Consider the following 20,828-nt stretch of genomic DNA (forward strand, 5'->3'; position numbering starts at 1 on the left):
TATTCCAGGAGAGTCATGGAACCGTGAACGTTGTATGACAGTAGAAAGTATGGGATGAGGTTTTTGGGGATAACATAGCTGTCGGTTTCCAATGTGAAAACCTGAAGTAGTAGATTGCGTACTCTGTCTAATAAGACTTACTCGCTTTTAGGGTCTCCCAACAAAATTGATCTCCCGGCGTATGTCTGAGCTTCATGAGCGATGTTGTGTTTGTGAGAAGTCCCCAGTCATTCCTCATCGTGTGATAACTGACAACTGAGCCATTGAACCCCTCGCGATCCTTTGCTTCTACCAATTTGATGTCTGGGCTGCAGAATGAAACTTGGAATTGGAAATTGATATTGTAACCGAGAGATTAATCTCCCACTTCGGTCGCTAATAGTTTGTGGGTGAAAACCGTTTCTGCTGATTTTGGTAATTTCGTGTGCGAGTGGGTGACAAAACAAATCTAAACCCAAAACAATGTACTGCACGGAAGTACTTTTGATTCGAGAGATCAATCTGTACAATCCTGTCCTAAACCAAGAAATGGTCGTTCCAGGCTTGCTTCAGTCACAAAGTGAAGGAGAAGGGTTGGTCTTAGGGAGGCAAGCGAAGAAAGTGTTGAGGCCAGAATAGTTGATTATGGAAGTGTGGCCGTTTTACGACTTTCATCAGAAAGTTGATCTGGCTAGCTGAGTGAGAAAGCTACCAGGTGATTTCTGGATGTGGTATTGTTCTCCTGACCAAAACTTGTCGTTTGGTGGAAATAGGTGAGACCTATTTATACAAGTTGCAAATAAAACATACCCTGGCCTCGTAAGAAGTGGAAGCGATTGAGTGATGGAAGAAAGTGGTAACGGGGAACGCCTGGAATTGATGTTTCCATAATGAGGATACGTTTCACCATTTATTTCTTGCCATCACTAACCGACTCACTCTTATAACACTTTCTTGTAACGGCCGTATTGCACGCCGCATGCTGTAAACCGCCAGACAATACCCTGATGAACATCCCCCAGTTTGTGACATGTTTTGATGTCTCGAGTGTTTTCATGGAAAACGTGTAGCATGTTGCTTATGTGTGGAAAGTTAATATTGAGAGGCTTGCCAGTTTGGTGGCGAACTTGTACGGCTGAGATCCGCATCTCAAGAGAAAGGGTAGCCGTTGATCATGGCTACCTTTCGTTTGGTGGCCAGCGGCATGGTGGCATGGCCGGCATGGCTCGCATACTTTAGGCGCGTCCAAATTAGGGTTTTGGCATAAACCGCGGAATTTGGCGTTGCGGCCAAAAGTTTCCACAAGTTTGGTGGCGAACTTGTACGGTTGAGATCTGCATCTCAGTAGGAAAGATGGCCATTGATCATGGCCGCATCTTGTCTGCATATCGGCATTGGAAACATGATGGTGGTATGCCAGTGCCGTAGCCATGGCATAGCCGTGGTATGGTGCCATGCTAGTAGTCGCGACAGAGCGGTATGCCAGTTGCGACGCGGCCAAAGCTAAAATTGGCGTTTGTGGAAGAATTAGGTAGCAACTTTCCCAAATTAGGGTTTGGCGTGTCGAAACCTAATTAGTGCGTGTAGTATGCAATAATGCGTTTTGCATGCGTGCCTGGCATGCGCGGTATGCGCGTGCGGCATGTAGGCGCATTTTGGGAAGCTAGCGTGTTTTTGGAAGCTAGCATGTTTTTGGGAAGCTAGCATGTTTTTGGGAAGCCAACTTAGTATGACGACCTATTTTGAGGCCGTGGCAGGTTTGGAGCAACCTGATTGGTCGATGGGAAGTGGGGCCAGCATGCTAAGGCGTGGCCACACTTCTAACCCGCGGTGGCGGTTTTGAAGTGACCTGATTGGTTGATGGAAAGAGGGTCAGCATGCTAGGGCGCGACCGCACTTTTAGTGCACTGTGACGGATTTAGTTGCCTAGCTTGGCTAAGCATGGTTTCGACCAAGGGGTCTAGTATACTGCGCGAGGCGCGAAACCCTAATCTTGCAAATTAGTCGGATTTATGAGTTCCTTGTGAGTTATCACAATAATTAGATGGATTTTTGTATGCTGCCATAAAAATCCTTATCTACAGAATGCAGTGTGCTTTCTGTCTGAGCATTTCATGCAATTGCCTTAACTTTGGTACTTGGAGGTTCATGCTACTCTACTGCGAGTGAGCATAAATCCGTCATGCCATACCGATTTAAGGTTTCTGCTGGGGAACATAGCACATGAAAGTACTCAGTGAGTCTAGTATTGGCGAGGTGCCAGAATTTACAGAATGTTATGGATAAAAGCATATTGAACGGCTCAATAAATGTGTCGGCGTAGAGGTTAGTACTCGCAGTACCGTTTCCTTGCAAAGTGACGTCACATCTGATGCAAGGTTTTACGATTTTAACCCTAAGCTAAAAACCACCATCAACACCAAGTTATCTCCCTTTGATAAAGACTCGCAGATTTTTATTTGCTTGAGTAAAGATCAAATCGAGAGATTGAGATACAAACTCTTTGATATACTTTTCTCTAGACTGAGTCTGACTGTGTAGTTGATTCTCTAGAAAGTATATTGAAGTTTGTCCATACAGATTGCTAATCGACTTGTTGGGTATGATTGTTGTACCCCCGCTTTTTCAGTTATGATATCACTGATCCCAACACAACCGGACGATGTGTATACCAATTAAGTGATATTTCAATTCAAATCAGAAACCAAAAAGGAGGTCGTATAATGCCCAAAAGGAGGTCAGTCCAAAAAAGAAATAGAGAATACGAAATATGAGATCCGGGTCCTAAAAAAATAAAATAATCAAAACCTGGTTAACTATGGTTGGATTACTTACTATGATTGAATTTGAGGGTAGAGATGGCAGAAAAAACCAAACTTAGTAAACACAAACGGACAAATTGGAATTGTCCGTCAATGGAGGATGGTTGCAAACTTGTCTATCTGTAAGGCTTGAATGAAATGTTGAGATTTCAATGAGGATTGCTCTTTTTTTAGGTATGTTGTTTTCTAAATCCCCCAAAAAAGAAAAATGAATCTGGAATTACCTCTCCAGATCTTACTCCTATTGCGAGGAGGAATTGTTGTGTATCTAAGAGTCTTCGATTTCGTTTAACAAAACGATCTTGATCAAATTGAACAAGTCCCTGCTAATAGGGTACCAAAATTTGTGGTGGGTACCAAGCCCAAGGCAAAAGAGTTCAGTTATGTGCACACTCCTCTAAGGAGTGTATATTTGACATGTTTTGATTCGTTGATTAGTTAATTGTTGGGCCCATTACCCTCCATGTTTAAAATATTGACTTTCGTTATATAACTCCGTAAATTTAATAAACGATGGAGATTGAAATGTTACGTGCACAATCATCAAGGAATGTGCATAAAATCGGACTCACTAGCAGCACTAAAAGTAAGATCAATTCGAAACCGGGAAATCTATTAGAGTGGCTGTTATATTAGGACAGAAAAGGTCATTAGTTAATAATTCTAAAAAATTCATATCTAAATGTTTTATGATGGCTAAACTTTCCTTATTTACTTGTGTTAATAATCTAATTTAAATTAGCGAGGCATCGATGTGCGCCCCTCTAAACTAGGGGAGCACATTCCTCCTTCCATCCCTATTGGCTATATCCCTAACCCAAGTTATTATCTTATTTATAATTTCTAAATATTGAATTTAGGTGAAATTTCGTAATTGGGGATACTTATATTAGTTGGGGATATGAATTACTAACCCCACCCAATAGTGTCCGCTAAGGGGTGTTTTTTGGGGGGCAGCAATACTAAAATACCCTTCCATCTAAATTAAAATTTGAAAGTAAAATCAAAATCAAAATCAAATCCTAACAAGTTCTTAAAGATAGGTTAAATTGAATTGTTGTTGATCAAGAACAAGAAGAAGAAGAAGAAGAAATGGCTTCATTGAGAAGGTACATGATACCCAATCATATTTAAAGTGTTGTTGTTTTAAAACTTCGTTTGGGTTAGTCATAAACTGAAAATTTTCAGTTTCAGTTTCAATCCACTCCTGGCTTGTGTTCATGATGAATGGTTTTTAGGATGAATACCATGTCGATATCTGGTGTCGGCATGGTTTTTAGGATGACTATCATGCCGATATCTGGTGCCGGCATGGTTCTTATGATGAATATTATGCCGATACTCGTTATTTCAGACAGATTTTTTGTATGTTTTTGTCCTCAAACTGGCACGGTACACTTGGGAATCTACCATGCCGGTACTACTACCGGCATGCTCGATAATGAACTTTATGTGCGGCAGTGTACTTACAATTTCAAAATTGGGAGATATTGTGTATCGGCATGGTGAAAGTATGAATACCATGCCGATTTGGTCCCTGCCGGCATGGTATTCATACTTTTACCATGTCGGCACTGAGTTTTTCAGGCGTAACAATGGCGGATTCTATGAAAAAAAATCAAATTTCAAAACATTAATACCTATATATGACTAATTGGAGCACTTGTATATTCAGCTTGTTTACTTTCTTAGGTAGTTTCTTCACTTAAACCTTCGTGATCATAAATATTTTGATTTAATGTTGTTGCATCGACAAATTTCTTGATAATGATTTATTTTAATGATTATCAAACTAATCTATTAACTTACCTAGTTATATTTAACCACTAAACATAATTAGTGAGGGTAGATTAAGAATTACTTAAAATATAAGGGGTGACTCTGATTTACTATTTATATCTCGTTTTTGTCTTTTTCCTTTATCCCACAGTTAATATAAGTATCCCCAATTGTGCGTTCAAATAAAACCCTGATTATTATTGTATAATCTCTCCTAACTTCTTTTTCTAAATAATCCATTTTAAACTGCGCCCATTTCTTCTTCCTCACCTTTTTTTCTACATCCACATACAGTGATTAAAGGCAGTTGTAGTAGAATTCAAAACTGATTTTATAAGATCCGTGAGGTGGTCTACACATGATCTATATATTTCACATAAAATAGTTATAGAAATTTGTTTGTTTTAAGATTATATATCGTAACTGTGTTATCCTACTATTATCCAACTAAGAACCATATGAGACCGATTTAGATCTAATTAAGATTCTGTAAGTTTTTTTTTTTTTTTGATCGGATAGATTCTATAAGTTAGTTGTTCTCTAACTCAAGTTCCTCAACTAATGATATAATACAAAATCTTTCAAAGAATAAAATACTAAACATAAAATTCTCATTTGATTCTTAATTTCTTATATAACAACTGATATTTTTTGTTTGATTAAAGTTAATCAGTCAAATCCATTCATATATATCAACTTCATTGTAGGTATTATTCGCTCATTATCAATGAAATATCATAGTTTGGAAAGTAAATCAAGATCATCTATTGTTGCTTGCAATTTTTTGATCTTCTGATTTATTTCTTGGTTAAAAAAAATAAAAATTCTGAATTTTGAGTTTGGAGTAAAAGATAAGACCATTTGGCCGATTTATAACTTGATTGAAATCATTAATGCTTACCAGAACCTAAGGTTTAATTCCAAGACAATAATCATATAGCATAACATTTCAAGACTTTTTTTTCTTGTCGAGAGAAAGAAAGAGTCGAAAAGTTTCGAAGGGGAGGGAAGAAAGATGAACTCAAATTCAGTACTCCTTTTTTTTTCCCTTCCAAATCTTCGTTTTCCAAAAAGGTATAAACAAAATAACTACTAACTAGGGTCGAAAGAATAGCCAATATGGAAGGGAGGAATGTGCATCTTGGGTTAATAGGGGTGCACATAGATGCACTCGAAATTAGCTAATGGCGATTAATTAGTTTCTATTTTATATTGTGGGAATTTTATGTATACCCCTTATATGAGTGGGTCTTCAAAATATACCCATTTCATTATTGGACGACGACCAAAGGGAGGAGTCCCTTAGTGATGAAAAAATGGTGAATTTGTCCGTCACAATGTTTGTGCAGAGAAACTGAAATTGGCTTTTTGGAAATCACAATTTCATGAAATTGAGCTCAAAATTGGGATCACCATTCAAATGGTGAGTTTGTCCATCACCTTTAATTCTGCCACCACCTACACTAATCCCACCACTAGTTTCAGCATTACCTCCTATACTTCTACCAAATTCAACACCAGCATCATCACCACCACCTCCGAATTCAACTATAAAACTCAAATCTAGTGATGAACAAACAAGAAAATAATTTTCGAAACCTAATTTTGAGCATCAAAAATGTTAGATTCATTTCGATTTTCAACTGGATTTTTCATGATTCCACTTTAAAACTCTAATTTTAGATTTTACTTTTATGCAGATAGATAGATTATTTAGGTGATTGATTATCTTATTCTTCAATTCGTTTTCTGCACTTGTATCGACTCATGAAAGTAGAAACTAACGAGGTGGTTGGACAGTAGCATGTGTGGTGGTTGGACAGTAGCATGTGCGGTGGTGATGGGTGGGTGATATTGTGTTTGTGGTAGGTAATTGGATTAGTTATTTCTTTATTTGGTTGTAATTGGTAATGGAAGACATAGAATGCAGTGGGCAGAAGTAATGCCAACAGAGCTTTTGTTTATGCGTTTTTCTGTAATAATAATTGGCAGATTGTGAATACAAAGAGGAAGGAGAGATTGGAATAAAGATTTCTTTATGTAGCTAAAGAGAGAGTTGAAACGTAACTCAGAGAAGAGTTAAGTCTTCTCGTCTCAATGTAATACGCCTCGGGTATCGGCCCGACTCGGCTGGAGACCGATCCCCGAGTATTTCCTGAACCTGACCGACCCAGACCGAGTGACTAGGTCAGTCACACTGTGCATATAGTTTCTAGATATGTGGATTGTTTGTGATGTGGAAGAATAAGGAGAAGAAAAATAGTTGAAAAGAAGTAGAAACTTGTAGAGTTTGGATATTCCTTGTGCCTTCCACTGCTGGTTTAAGTTTTTAGGGTTTTATAAAGTGGTTTGGGAACTATTTTGATCCTTGCCTGCCGAGTTACTCGCGACTCAATAAGACTGACTCGGTAAGAGTCACGAATAACTTTGTGAGTAAATAGAGAATACCTTGCTAGGCCGAGTTTTTGAGGATCGTATCGGCCAAAGGCCGATACCCGGGTTACTCGCGAGTAACTCGTCTGACTCGGCCGAGATGTACTACATTGTCTCATCCAGTGTAGTCAATATCGGCCGTATCGGCCGATATATCGGGGATATTTCGGATATCGGCCTTGGAGCGGTAGGATAAGCATTGTATCGGCGATACGATATCTTGGCGATAATATCGTCCGATATTAGCCGTATCGGCCGATATATCGGGGATATTTCGTGATCCTATTTTTCTTGATGAGCATGATGAAAATGATGAATGGTTGGATCCATAGAAATTGGAAGACTTGGCGGTAGAAGGTGATAATGTAACTTTGGATGATTTGCAAGATATTCTTGGTGAAGAAAGTCGGCCAGTTGGTAGTAGAGGTGCATGTAGTTCTCGAAGTAAGTCTACTTACCTAACCGACTCTGAGTATGATGGATATGATACTAATCAATTGATGCTAGACACAGATTATGGACTACTTGATGGAGCTAATGGAGTTACTGAAGATGATGATATCAATAGTGGCTCGTATGATTTTGAATAAGACTGTAATATCCTTGTTTAATTACCATTTTAGGTAGTAAACTTTAAAGTTGTCGAAGTTACTCTCCTGTTTTTGGTTTGAACTTTTAACTTGTTTAATTACCATTTTAGGCAGTAAACTTTTAAGTTGTTGAAGTTACTCTCCTGTTTCTAGTTAGAACTTGTTTATTTATCATTTTAGGTAGTGAACTTTAAAGTAATTGAAGTTACTCTTGTGTTTTTTGATAAAATTGATGGTATCTATAAAATTATAGTCTCTAAATTTGAAACCGATATTTGAACGATAATATCCCGATATAAAGTCGTACCAGTGTATCGGTCCTGGTCGAGATAAACCGATATCTGATATTAACTACATTGGTCTCATCTATAAAATAGCTTAGTGAGTGAATGTTTTTTGGTGCATAGTAGTCTCATACAGTAGATTATAACTCAGCATAATGAGAAGAACTTGCTGCATTGAATTTAATGAATTTTTGACTCACATTTGTCTCTTTCTGTAAGAACTTTAGGTATCTAGTTTTGAGTTGTATCACTAGTTTGGTATTAATAAAATTAGGAGTAACTGATGGTGTTCATATGTTGAGTTTTAAAATTAGTTTTGGTTGTGAATTTGTTATCTGCTGCAGATTTTAAATTAGGAAGTTGATCAATTTTGGTTTATGAACCGCGGTTGTGGTGATTTCTTCCTGTTGCGAAAGTAGAAGGATACACATTCTGATAAGTCTTTACATATTCGTTTTTGATAGAATTGTTTTTTATTTAACTTGATAAGTCTTTACATATTAGTAATTTCTGGATGCGAATGGAAATGCTAATAAAGTAGATTTCCAACGTTCTTTATGTGTACATACCACACATATCTACTAGCTTATTAATATATTAAACCCCTTAAAGTTAATGCTGTACTTGATGAATTCTCTGAATCTAGAGCTATTCAACATGTTACTGTCTTTGTGTCAACAAATAGACGGTCGTCAAGTTAGTATATAACACATTCCCCCATTAAAAATCGGTACTGTGTCATACATTTATTTGTATTTTATCTAGTTTTCCGTTTTGATTGTAAATTATACTTTATGTACTAGTAAGGACTTACTGGTTTAATGGTAGCGACAAGGTATACTGTTGAATATTTATACACATATTCAAGGACTTGTAGGTTTAATGGTAGCGACAAGGTGTGCTGGTGTTGTTGGCTTAATGACGTTAGAATGGTTGAAGTAATGGAGATAGTGGGTACGTTTGTTGGTTCTATTCTGGCTTTAGATTAGCAACAATTAAACTTTATATAGTTTGCTTCATTTCATTTTTGGACTAGATTTTGGGGGAAATTAGAGAAAATTGCTTTCATTTTTGGAGGCAATTTGAGCTAGTTGTCCCCATTTTCTTCAGAAGCATGCGAAATTAGCTTTATACATACATCTAAGAGTAGTTGCGACGAATCTGTGGTGCAACGGTAGCATGACTGACTTCGTGTCAGAGGATGTGTGTTCGACTCACGTCAGGTTCACTCATTTGTATATGTTTTTTTCTTCTTCTTTTTGGATACAAATTTTAGCTAGATGCCTTCAGATTTGGAGACAACTTTGTGCTAGTTTCCTATAGATTTGGAGACAACTTTGGCTAGTTGCTTCCAAGTGTGGAGACAACTTGAGTTAGTTGCCTTAGATTTGGAAACAACTTGACTTTAGATTTGGAGACAACTTTGGCTAGTTGCTTCCAAATGTGGAGATAACTTGAAATAAGTGCCTTAGATTTGGAGACAACTTGAGCTAGTTGGTTCCATCTAATTTGGAGGAAACTTCAACACCCTCTGCAAGTTGACTCCACCTGGCGACGATGGTGGCAGCGACGGTGGTGGCAGCGGCGGTGATGCTTAACGTTGGTGGTGGTAGTTGTCAGCGGCGGTGGTGATTGTTTGGTGGTGGTGGCGGCGGTTGTCGGCGGTGGTGGTGGGTGGTGGTGCTTGTTATTGGTGATGGCGGTTTTCGGCGTTGGTGGTTAGTGGTGGTGGTGAGCGGACAATGGTGGTGGGCGGAGGTGGTGGTGGGCGAAGGTGGTGGTTGTCGATGGTGGTGGTTGTCGATGATGGCGGTGAGCAGTAGCGGTGGTTTGGTGGCGGTGGTGGTTGATGGGTTAATTGAGATTTTGTATATAAACTAGGTCTCAACCCGTGCTGTAATGGCACGGGCAAGGATATGTGTTTCAAATGTATCCATCGGTTCATACATGTCGTAATTGTCTGAGAAGAATCGAACCGATCGATCCAGGTCTAAACGTTTTGAGGAGTTGGTTAATAAACATGTATGTATCCTCAAATCTTTTAATATTGTGTATGTAAGTCATACAACCCTTTGGGACAAACATAGTTAATCGTTAGAGCAAATCCTATGGGCAGTAGAAAATTACTTCGTTCACTACTTCAAAAAAATATCATCACAGGTCATTCACCAAACTTGTAACAAAACTAAAAACACCTAAAATTATGTTAATATCAGTTAGATTAATCTTGTGAAATCTGTTAGCATCAGAATTTAATTTTTCTCTTTGATATAAATTATTGCGTCCCTAATTTACATAGATTTGTGTATTCATTTCCCTAATATTTATAATAATATTTAATTCTTGATCCATGAAAAAAACAGAAATCATGACAAAAAGGGGAATAAAGAGAGATGTGAGAAACTAAATCGATTACAATTAATTCACGCGTAGCCTTGCATAATCCCATGAAGCATGGGAGAAATAATGACAAAAACAGAAACCATGATAAAAAAAGGGGGGAATAAAGAGGTGTGAGAAACTGAACCGATTACAATTAATTCACGCGTAGCCTTGTGATTGGTCAATTTTTTTATAGGTTTCATATTTCTTCCTGCCCCCTACCCGACAAATCTTAAAATCACAACATCTTTTTTTTTTAGAAAAATCTGGCCTTCAAAAATTGTTTTAATTTTTTTTTTAAAGTAATTTGAAAACTAAAATCAAATTAAAACAAAACAAACAAAAATTAAACAAGGGTGAATAAATAATTTACCTATCTTAGGACACCTTTTCTCACCCTACTACCACTACTTCTTCCGCCACCACATTATCGTCACCACTCCACCAGTCTCACTGTTTGTAAGGTAAATCTGATGGTGATTTGTTGATGATCGAACCGTTGCCTTTCTCTCCACGTAAACACTGTTGGGGTGGGTGGGGGGGAGGGGGGTGCAAAAAAACCCTCTGATGCTTAAGTTAGCTAGAGTTTTTCACATGGGTTTGTGTAGAGAAGATTTCTTACCATTTAGGATTGCAAACCATCCATTTATATGTTACCTATTTCTGTTTTCGAGGCAGGCATGAATTGCAATAACTGTCCTTGCATGCCTCCTGCAATAACTGGCCCTGCATGCCTCCTGTAATAATTGGTCATGCATGCCTCCTGTAATGACTGGTCCTGCATGCCTCCTGGAGTGTTCCAAAACTTTCCTTGTTTCCAGAAACTTCCTCTAGGGTTATTGTAGCGCCCCAAAATTAAGCTACTTACTAACCCAGGAGTTCAACTACCTACTGAGGCATTAAGAATCTAAATTCTATAATTAAATTCCAAATTAGAAATCTGATACAAAACTCAACCCAAAACTAAATCCATCACTCGAGCAAATGTAAATGACGAATCTCTCAAGTTTTATCAATAAAATAATGTATTTATGAGTTACTACAGAGTGTACAGGCCTATAGTGATTCATATGATTCACATCAACGTTAAATATATAAGTTAAGAAAACGAACATCTTCACGAGCACCATCTCTTCTGATAACTGAAAAAACTGAAGTGGGAACGAGTGAGCACATCATCCCAAAAAGGGACTCAGTGGATACCTTTATAACATTCAAGTAATCACTAACATACTTCACAATTCTACTAGAGAAAAAATTTGTACATCACTTACACACAACAGAAAGCAGAAGATTACTCCAACTCACCTCCCAGATATTGTGTCCATTTACAATATCTATAAAAGATCCACCGCCGGACGGATCTACGGAGATGAAACAAAGCAACCTAAACATGTGTCATCCCAACCTCGTCTCACTTAATGAAGAAGAAGATGCTAGAATAACTCCAGTCTCAAATGATAGCACGAATCCATGTACAATAAGATATTTTCGTGGAATGCTTACTCCTCATAAATTTTGATGCCACCATCTAAGTATAGAATATATAGAAGGTTTGATTACTATGACTCGACCCCGCACAACAGGTTCCCAATAGGTCCATCCTACCAGGAACCTAAAATTTCTTCCTGAGTCGAGATCATAGTAACCCAGTCGAACTACTAAGACTTAACAATCAAGCATTATATGCAAACGACTAAGCTCCCCACATATATTTGATAGCTTAGGGGCTATTATTATCCGCTACCCAGTGATACCCTGATGTGTCCCTCAGGTACCCTCAAGGCAAAGAGTCATTCCCCCTATAGTAAAAAGGTATAAAATAGTAATATCAACCACAACTTCCACCGAACAACTTCTAGGGTCTATGTAATCTATAAGTTGCTTTGACCTATAGTAATATTGGGTACCGATCTTCACCTACGTACTAGTGCGTGGCCTTCCCCACCTATAAACGCTTAGCGAGAATCCGTGGAGAACACAAAAAATCCTCGCAAGGATACTACACAATGCATATACGCAACATACTCATTCAATTGCACTCAAACATGTATTGCATAAGAACATATAGTTATATTCAAACATGCTCAAAAATAATAAGACACATCATGCTCGCCGTAAAAAGTAACTTGATGATTACAAGAGAGTTACAAGAGTTCCCACCTGTTCTGAAGACAAGCCTCGCCAACCTCAAGATTCACAATCTACTGGTTCGTCCTTTGAATCGATCGTTGTTAATACAGAGTAACTGTTAATCACACAAGCACTCTAAGAGATTAGCCAAAAGGCTCACACAAAGCTCATAACAATATCTCATACAATTCTCTAGTTAAAGGCAAAGTGAACTATCTACTGGTTCTAAGATCATTTATGGTTGTACATCATTTCATTATCTATCTTTAGCATAACAAAGGTTTACTAATTCAATTAGGTAGAATCTATAGTCCATTTGATAAGGCTAAAGAGTATCCACAACTTTGTAGAAGGAACCAAAGGTTAATCCAGACATTAAGGGTCCAATACATCAAAATAAGAAAACTAAACCTAAGCCCAAGTCCATTAACCTAAGGTCCAGTCCACCAGAGTCAACTAACGGTCAATAACAGTCAAACTGACGATCACAAACTAACGGTCAACGTCTAAGTACAGTCAAGGGTCATGTCCACGGTCAAGTTAATGGTCAACTGGTCAAGTCTAGTTTTGGCTCACTGAGCCAGTTCTGAGTCGAACCGATTCAACTCAGTCAGATATACTGAGTCAGCTAAATAGGCCTCAAACACAAAGCCAAAGCCTTCGCATAAGCCAGAGCCATTGCTCAGGCCAAAGAACACTAATACACAATCATTGTGCAACACAACAACAACACACATCACTACAAAACTCTAATACATATTTCAAACAATAAATTCACCATTTCTAATTCTAATTCCAATACATAATCTTGTATTTCACAAACCATTACAATTCTGTAGTTTCAGTTCAACTAACTATTTTATCTCATATCAATAACCTTGTAATCGCAACCTAATCTCTACCAGTTCAACCAAATACAATTATAGCTCAACTCTGATCCTCCATTGAGCCATAAACTTCATACTAAATCCTGCAATTTTTATCTCCAACACTTATTCCCAATTTGTAATTACACCACTATGATCATCTGCAACTTACTATCAGCATTACAACCAATCCATGAACTGTGTTCTAATTATTCTCACCTGCAATTCAGCCTCAACAAATCAAACACTACTCCAACTAAAATTACTTGAGTTAACTCTTCCCTGCAATCCACCATGCTGACAAAGCCAACACATCACATTCTCAACAGCAGCAATCTTCCCATCAACATCTTCTCAGCTTTATTCTTTGTGGCTCAACAACATCTTAACTTCTTCGCATCTTATCAAACATTCGCTCATACCATCTTAGCATCACAATTACTGACACCCACATAAACCAACCATGAACATACACAAAAACAGTCATCAACTTGAATAAACTACAACATAAGTTCATTATTTCTTGTCTACCACTGAAATCTCAAACTCACTATCTAAAACATCTTCTTTATCACTTCACCAATCCCAGTTCTAATCACAACCCTATCATCTACTACATCTTACCAGTAATTCAACTAAAATAATCACCGCTTTTATCTCCAACTCAGTCACCTAAGCAGCAACACGAACACGTGCAATTTCAATCATCTTCAATGCTTCAACACTTAATACATCTCCACTCCTTACAATTTTGTATTTACAACTCAACTGCATATCCTCTCTATTACAGAATTCTAATTCCTTGAACTCTTTAATTAAACTTTACAATTAATCAAACCCAAAACCAATTTTTCTTCTTTCCAACATCATTCAATTGATCCTCAATTATAAACTCAAAACCTAATTTCTAATTCGATTTAGGGAAGAACTGGAATTCTAGTCTCTCTAAGAAATCAAATTAAACTGCATACATCCATCTAGACTTCAACCAAACACGAACCCATATACTAATACAATCAAATAACAACAATTCCAAGAAGAGAATCGAATTAACTGAAACCCAAAATTTAATTCTCTAATTTACCTTTTTTTGCTTCTTCCAAAACTCAATCGATAGCAGCATCAACACCCTCTTTCCCAGATCAACAAACTAACAAGGTTTCCATGAAACTCCCATACAAAAGAACTCAAATCTCTGAGATCGGGATCGACAGAGGGAAAGAGAAGAAGAACAAAGAAGAAGAAAAGGAAAAAAGAAAGAAGAAGAGAAGAAAATGAATTCTTCTTCGATCAGTCTAGGGATAAGACCAAGGAATAATATTGAGGCACCCAAGAAATGGATAAGGGCAGCCAGGTCGGTCTAAGAAAAAATTACTATTTTTCCCTTCATACTCATCGGATGATATTTTCTTCATCCGGTATTCGAATGACACGTTTGAGTAGTATATTTCGCATAAATTTTCGAGATCTATCCAGTGGTAATAGTTTCGTGTCTAGATCGTTGTTAGATTAATTTCTATTAATTAAATTTTACATTTAACTAATCGAGTCAATAGCGGCTAAATCATATCTTGACTGATCTAATAACGTTGATAAGCTTGAGGGTTCTTACATTCTCCCCACCTTATACATTTTCGTCCCCAAAAATCAAACCGCCCTTCTGGTCTTCAAAACTCCCCACCTTAAAGAAACATACTATCTCTTGCCTAAGTGCAAGTACTGCTCATACTTACAAACGCGCGAAAGAAAACAATTCATTTTAAATGAGTTCGAAACAACAAGAAAAGAAACACAAGCCTATTTGGTTTTCTACAATTAAAATTCGTAGCTCTAGGTTCAAAAGACTATTTTATATGTTAATAAACTACTGGTTCAAGGTACATCAGAAGATACCCTATAATGAAGTTTCTATATGATATTCAGGATCTATCAAATATACTAATCTCACTACTTTTCCTGTATCAGATTGCCTATGTTATCACAATTTTTAGACTAATTATTCTTATATTAATTCTTATTAGACTACTAAATTATAATATAATTGGCTTATCCTATAAATTTATATCCCAATAAATAAGTATGTCTAGATTGTTTGCACTAATATTTATAGTCTAATACCTAGTACTAAGATATAGTTTCATGTTTGTTATGTATTCATCCATATAACTAATTAAATTTTTTGATTTTTACTTCACTTTATAACATCTAATGTTTTAAAGTTTATTGTTATACAATATATAAGTTTCCCAAATATTATCTACTTTAAATTTTCTATTAACAAAATTATTGAAATATTATTATCAGCTGTATTACTAATCTCACTATCTTTATTATTATTGTTATTGGTGTGTCGATAGCCCAATTGGTGCACTAAGTCTTAATTTTCTAAATATAACTCTACATCGTAAAGATCAACATAATTGATTTTATTTATTCATATCGAGTCCGTATACTATAAGTCTTGTCAAATATTAACGTTGGTAACTTAATATTATTTTAATTTGAGTCCTATAAAATTGTAGTGTACCCTAATAGTTTTTATATATTTTTCTATTGACGTAAAGTATCCTGTTAATATAAAGATTTATTTTCTTTCAAGTCTATTGTTGTACTAAACATCCAAACGTTATTATTACTTCTTCATGTATGTTTGTTTAATTTTTATGGATCAACTAAATCAGTTATTGAACTAAAATTAATGCAAGTATAAGATTACCAAAAAATTTAGTCCCCTTTAATTTTATGCATTATATATCCCCACATTCTTAAGTTTTAATCGAATAAGTCGTATATTATCAATCTGGTTTATGCGCCAAACATAAATTTCTAATATGTCACTAATTTAATCTACAAAACTCATTCGTATAAATGTATTAACAATTTTTTTATTTCAATAGATTAATGATTCTAATTACACTAGTGGCTCATTAAATCTTTTATATGACTAAAGATATTTAATATAAGACCATTAACAAGATGAAGCATTTAATGTTATATAGTATCATCACATTATTAAATCTAACTCTAATGATCTTACTTTAACTATCTGGTTTTAGAGGCAACATAATGTTTTTCTATTTTTTTTTTTAAATTAGTTTAGTTGGCAAAAGTTAACCGTAAATAGTAATTAATAATATCGCATAACTACTTGATAAGTGTTAATATTACTCCTATTATGATTATTAGTGACCTTATTATCAATTATTATTATTAACATTAATGTTTGAACTATTATCTTAACAACTCTTGCAATTTAACTTAATTTCTACTTAATAGACTAATGGTTCTAATTAGGAGAAAAGGTACTCTGTTAGTTTCTAAATAAAATTTGGGATCTATCAGTTTACTAATAGAAGGTAGTCCTCCTAATATGAATGACAATTCATGATTGTAGTTGGCTTGTCCAGGTTAGCAAGACTCGACGACGGTTTCCTACGAACAAAGACAACACAACACACCAGAATTTCAAACCTCACTATTCCCCAGTGCTGGATTATTTAGATGTTAAATAACTGAGACTAACTAATCTCTGATTCTTTATTAAATTTTCAAACTATAATGTAATTGGTTTCAATCTACAATTGTTACTTATTATTTTATATATGAACATACATACACAACATTATGAGCAAACAAAACAACATGGTATACAAGACAATCAAACAATTCAATTCAAAAATCTTTTAGTTCTTGATTGTTTTAGTGAATTACGATTTATCTTACAAACCCAACCCAATCCTAAACTATTCTAACAATCTATCTGACACTGGCTATTATCTATTGTTTCCCATGTAAGATCTAATAGTGAGCTCTGATACCAAGTTTGTAGCGCCCCAAAATTAAGCTACTTACTAACCCAGGAGTTCAACTACCTAATGAGGCATTAAGGATCTAAATCCTATAATTAAATTCCAAATTAGAAATCTGATACAAAACTCAACCCAAAACTAAATCCATCACTCGAGCAAATGTAAATGAAGAATCTCTCAAGTTTTATCAATAAAATAATGTATTTGTGAGTTACAACAGAGTGTACAGACCTAGAGTGATTCATATGATTCGCATCAACGTTAAATATTTAAGTTAGGAAAACGAACATCTTCATGAGCACCATCTCTTCTGATAACTGAAAAAACTGAAGTGGGAACGAGTGAGCACATCATCCCAAAAAGGGGGTTCAGTGGATACCTTTATAACATTCAAGTAATCACTAACATACTTCACAATTCTACTAGAGAAAATATTTGTACATCATTTACACACAACACAAAGCAAAAGATTACTCCAACTCACCTCCCCAGATATTGTGTTCTTTTACAATATCTATAAAAGATCCACCGCCGGACGGATCTACGGAGATGAAATAGAGCAACCTAAACATGTGTCATCCCAACCTCGTCTCACTTAATGAAGGAGAAGATGCTAGAATAACTCCAGTCTCAAATGATAGCACGAATCCAGGTACCATAAGATATTTTGGTGGAATGCTTACTCCTCATAAATTTTGATGCCACCATCTAAGTCTAGAATATATAAGAAGGTTTGATTACTATGACTCGACCCCGCACAACAGGTTCCCAATAGGTCCCATCCTACCAGGAACCTATAATTTCTTCCTGAGTCGAGATCATAGTAACCCAGTCGAACTACTAAGACTGAAAAATCAAGCATGATATGCAAACGACCAATCTCCCCACATATATTTGATAGCTGAGGGACTATTATTCTCCGCTACCCAGTGATACCCCGATGTGTCCCGCAGGTACCCTCAAGGCAAAGAGTCATTCCCCCTATAGTAAAATAGGTATAAAATAGTAATATCAACCCACAACTGCCACCGGACAACTTCTAGGGTCTATGTAATCTATAGGTTGCTTTGACCTATAGTAATATTGGGTATCGATATTCACCTACGTACTAGTGCGTGGCCTTTCCCACCTATAAACGCTTAGCGAGAATCCAGGGAGAACACAGACAATCCTCGCGAGGAGACTATGCAATGCATATACGCAACATACTCATTCAATTGCACTCAAACATGTATTGCATAAGAACATGTAGTCATATTCAAACATGCTCAAAAATAATAAGACACATCATGCTCGCTGTAAAAAGTAACTTAATGATTACAAGAGAGTTACAAGAGTTCCCACCTGTTCTGAAGACAAGCCTCGCCAACCTCAAGATTCACAATCTACTGGTTCGTCCTTTGAATCGATCATTGTTAATACAGAGTAACCGTTAATCACACAAGCACTCTAAGAGATTAGCCAAAAGGCTCACACAAAGCTCATAACAATATCTCATACAATTCTCTAGTTAAAGGCTAAGTGATCTATCTAATGATTCTAAGCCCATTTATGGTTCTACATCATTTCATTATCTATCTTTAGCATAACAAAAGTTTACTAATTCAATTAGGTAGAATATATAGTCCATTTGATAAGGCTAAAGGGTATCTACAACTTTGTAGAAGGAACCAAAGGTTAATCCCGACCTTAAGGGTCGGGTACATCAAAATAAGAAAACTAAACCTAAGCCCAGGTCCATTAACCTAAGGTCCGGTCCACCAGAGTCAACTAACAGTCACATGTCAAACTAAGGGTCAACGTCTAAGTCCAGGTCAAAGTCCAATCAAGTCCACGGTCAAGTCAATAGTCAACTGGTCAAGTCTAGTTTTGGCTCACTGAGCTAGTTCTGAGTTGAACCGATTCAACTCAGTCAGATATACTTAGTCAACTAAATGGGCCTCAAACACAAGGCCAAAGCCTTAGCATAATCCAGAGCCATTGCTCAGGCCAAATAACACTAATACACAATCATTATGCAACACAACAACAACACACATCACTAAAAAACTCCAATACAGATTTCAAACAATAGATTCACCAATTCTAATTCTAATTCCAATACATAATCTTGCATTTCACAAACCATTACAATCATGTAGTTTCAGTTCAACTAACTATTTGATCTTCATCTCAATAACCTTGTACTCGCAACCTAATCTCTACCAGTTCAACCAAATATAGTTATAGCTCAACTTTAATCCTACATTGAGCCATAAACTTCATATTAAATCCTGCAATTTTTATCTCCAACACTTATTCCCAGTTTGTAACTACACCACTATGATCACCTGCAACTTATTATCAGCATTACAACCAATCCATGAGATGTGTTCTAATTCTTCTCACCTGCAATTCAACCTCAACAAATTAAACACTACTCCAACTAAAATTACTTGAGTAACTCTTCCCTGCAATCCACCATGCTGACAAACCCAACACATCACCTTCTCAACAACAACAATCTTCCCATCATCATCTTCTTATCTTTATTCTCTGTGGCTCAACAACATCTTAACTTCTTTGCATCTTATCAAACATTCCCTCATACCATCTTAGCATCACAATTACTGATATCCACATAAACCAACCATGAACATACACAAAGACAGTCATCATCTTGAATAAACAACAGCATAAGTTCATTATTTCTTGTCCACCACTGAAATCTCAAACTCACTATCTAAAACATCTCCTTTATCACTTCACCAATCCCAGTTCCAATCACAACCCTATCAGTTACTACATCTCACCAGTAATTCAACTAAAATGATCACCACTTTTATCTCCTACTCAGTCACCTAAGCAGCAACACGAACACGTGCAATTTCACTCATCTTCAATGCTTCAACACTTAACACATCTCCACTCCTTAGAATTCTGTATTTACAGCTCAACTGCATATCCTCTCTATTACAGAATTCTAATTCCTTGAACTCTTTAATTAAACTTTACAATTAATCAAACCCAAAACCAATTCTTCTTCTTTTCAACATCATTCAATTGAACCTCAATTATAAACTCAAACCCTAATTTCTAATTCGATTTAGGGAAGAACTGGAATTCTAGTTTCTCTAAGAAATCAAATTAAACTGCATACATCCATCTAGACTTCAATCAAACACGTACCCATATACTAATATAATCAAATAACAACAATTCCAAGAAGATAATCGAATTAACTGAAACCCAAAATTTAATTCTCTAAATTACCTTTTTCTGTTTCTTCCAAAACTCAATCGATAGCAGCATCATCACCCTCTTTCCCAGATCAACAAACTAACAAGGTTTCCATGAAACTCTCACACAAAAGAACTCAAATCTCTGAGATCGGATCGACAGAGAGAAGGAGAAGAAGAACAGAGAAGAAGAAAAGGAAAAAAGAAAGAAGAAGAGAAGAGAAGAAAATGAATTCTTCTTCGATCGGTCTAGGGATAAGACCAAGGAAAAATACTGAGGCACCAAGAAATAGATAAGGGAAGCCAAGTCGGTCTAAGAAAAAATTACTATTTTTCCCTTCATACTCATCCGATGATATCTTCTTTATCCGTTATCCGAATGACAAGTTTGAGTAGTCTATTTCGCATAAATTTTCGAGATCTATCCAGTGCTACTAGTTTCGTGTCTAGATCGTTGTTAGATTAATTTCTATTAATTAGATTTTATGTTTAACTAATTGAGTCAATAGCGGCTAAATCATATCTTGACTGGT

General features: G+C 36.3%; 1 long non-coding RNA gene across 1 annotated transcript; it reads right to left on the minus strand.

Annotated features, from left to right (window-relative positions):
• Positions 1 to 10,939: 10,939 nt before the first annotated feature.
• Positions 10,940 to 20,543, minus strand: LOC113357450. Its single transcript, XR_003363628.1, has 3 exons — positions 20,330 to 20,543; positions 12,433 to 12,517; positions 10,940 to 11,420 (listed from the first exon to the last, which is right to left on the minus strand). It is a non-coding gene; the product is annotated as an uncharacterized LOC113357450 (long non-coding RNA).
• Between the last annotated feature and the right edge of the window lie 285 nt (positions 20,544 to 20,828).

Source organism: Papaver somniferum, chromosome 3, assembly GCF_003573695.1.
Source record: "Papaver somniferum cultivar HN1 chromosome 3, ASM357369v1, whole genome shotgun sequence".
Classification (NCBI taxonomy): Eukaryota; Viridiplantae; Streptophyta; class Magnoliopsida; order Ranunculales; family Papaveraceae; genus Papaver; species Papaver somniferum.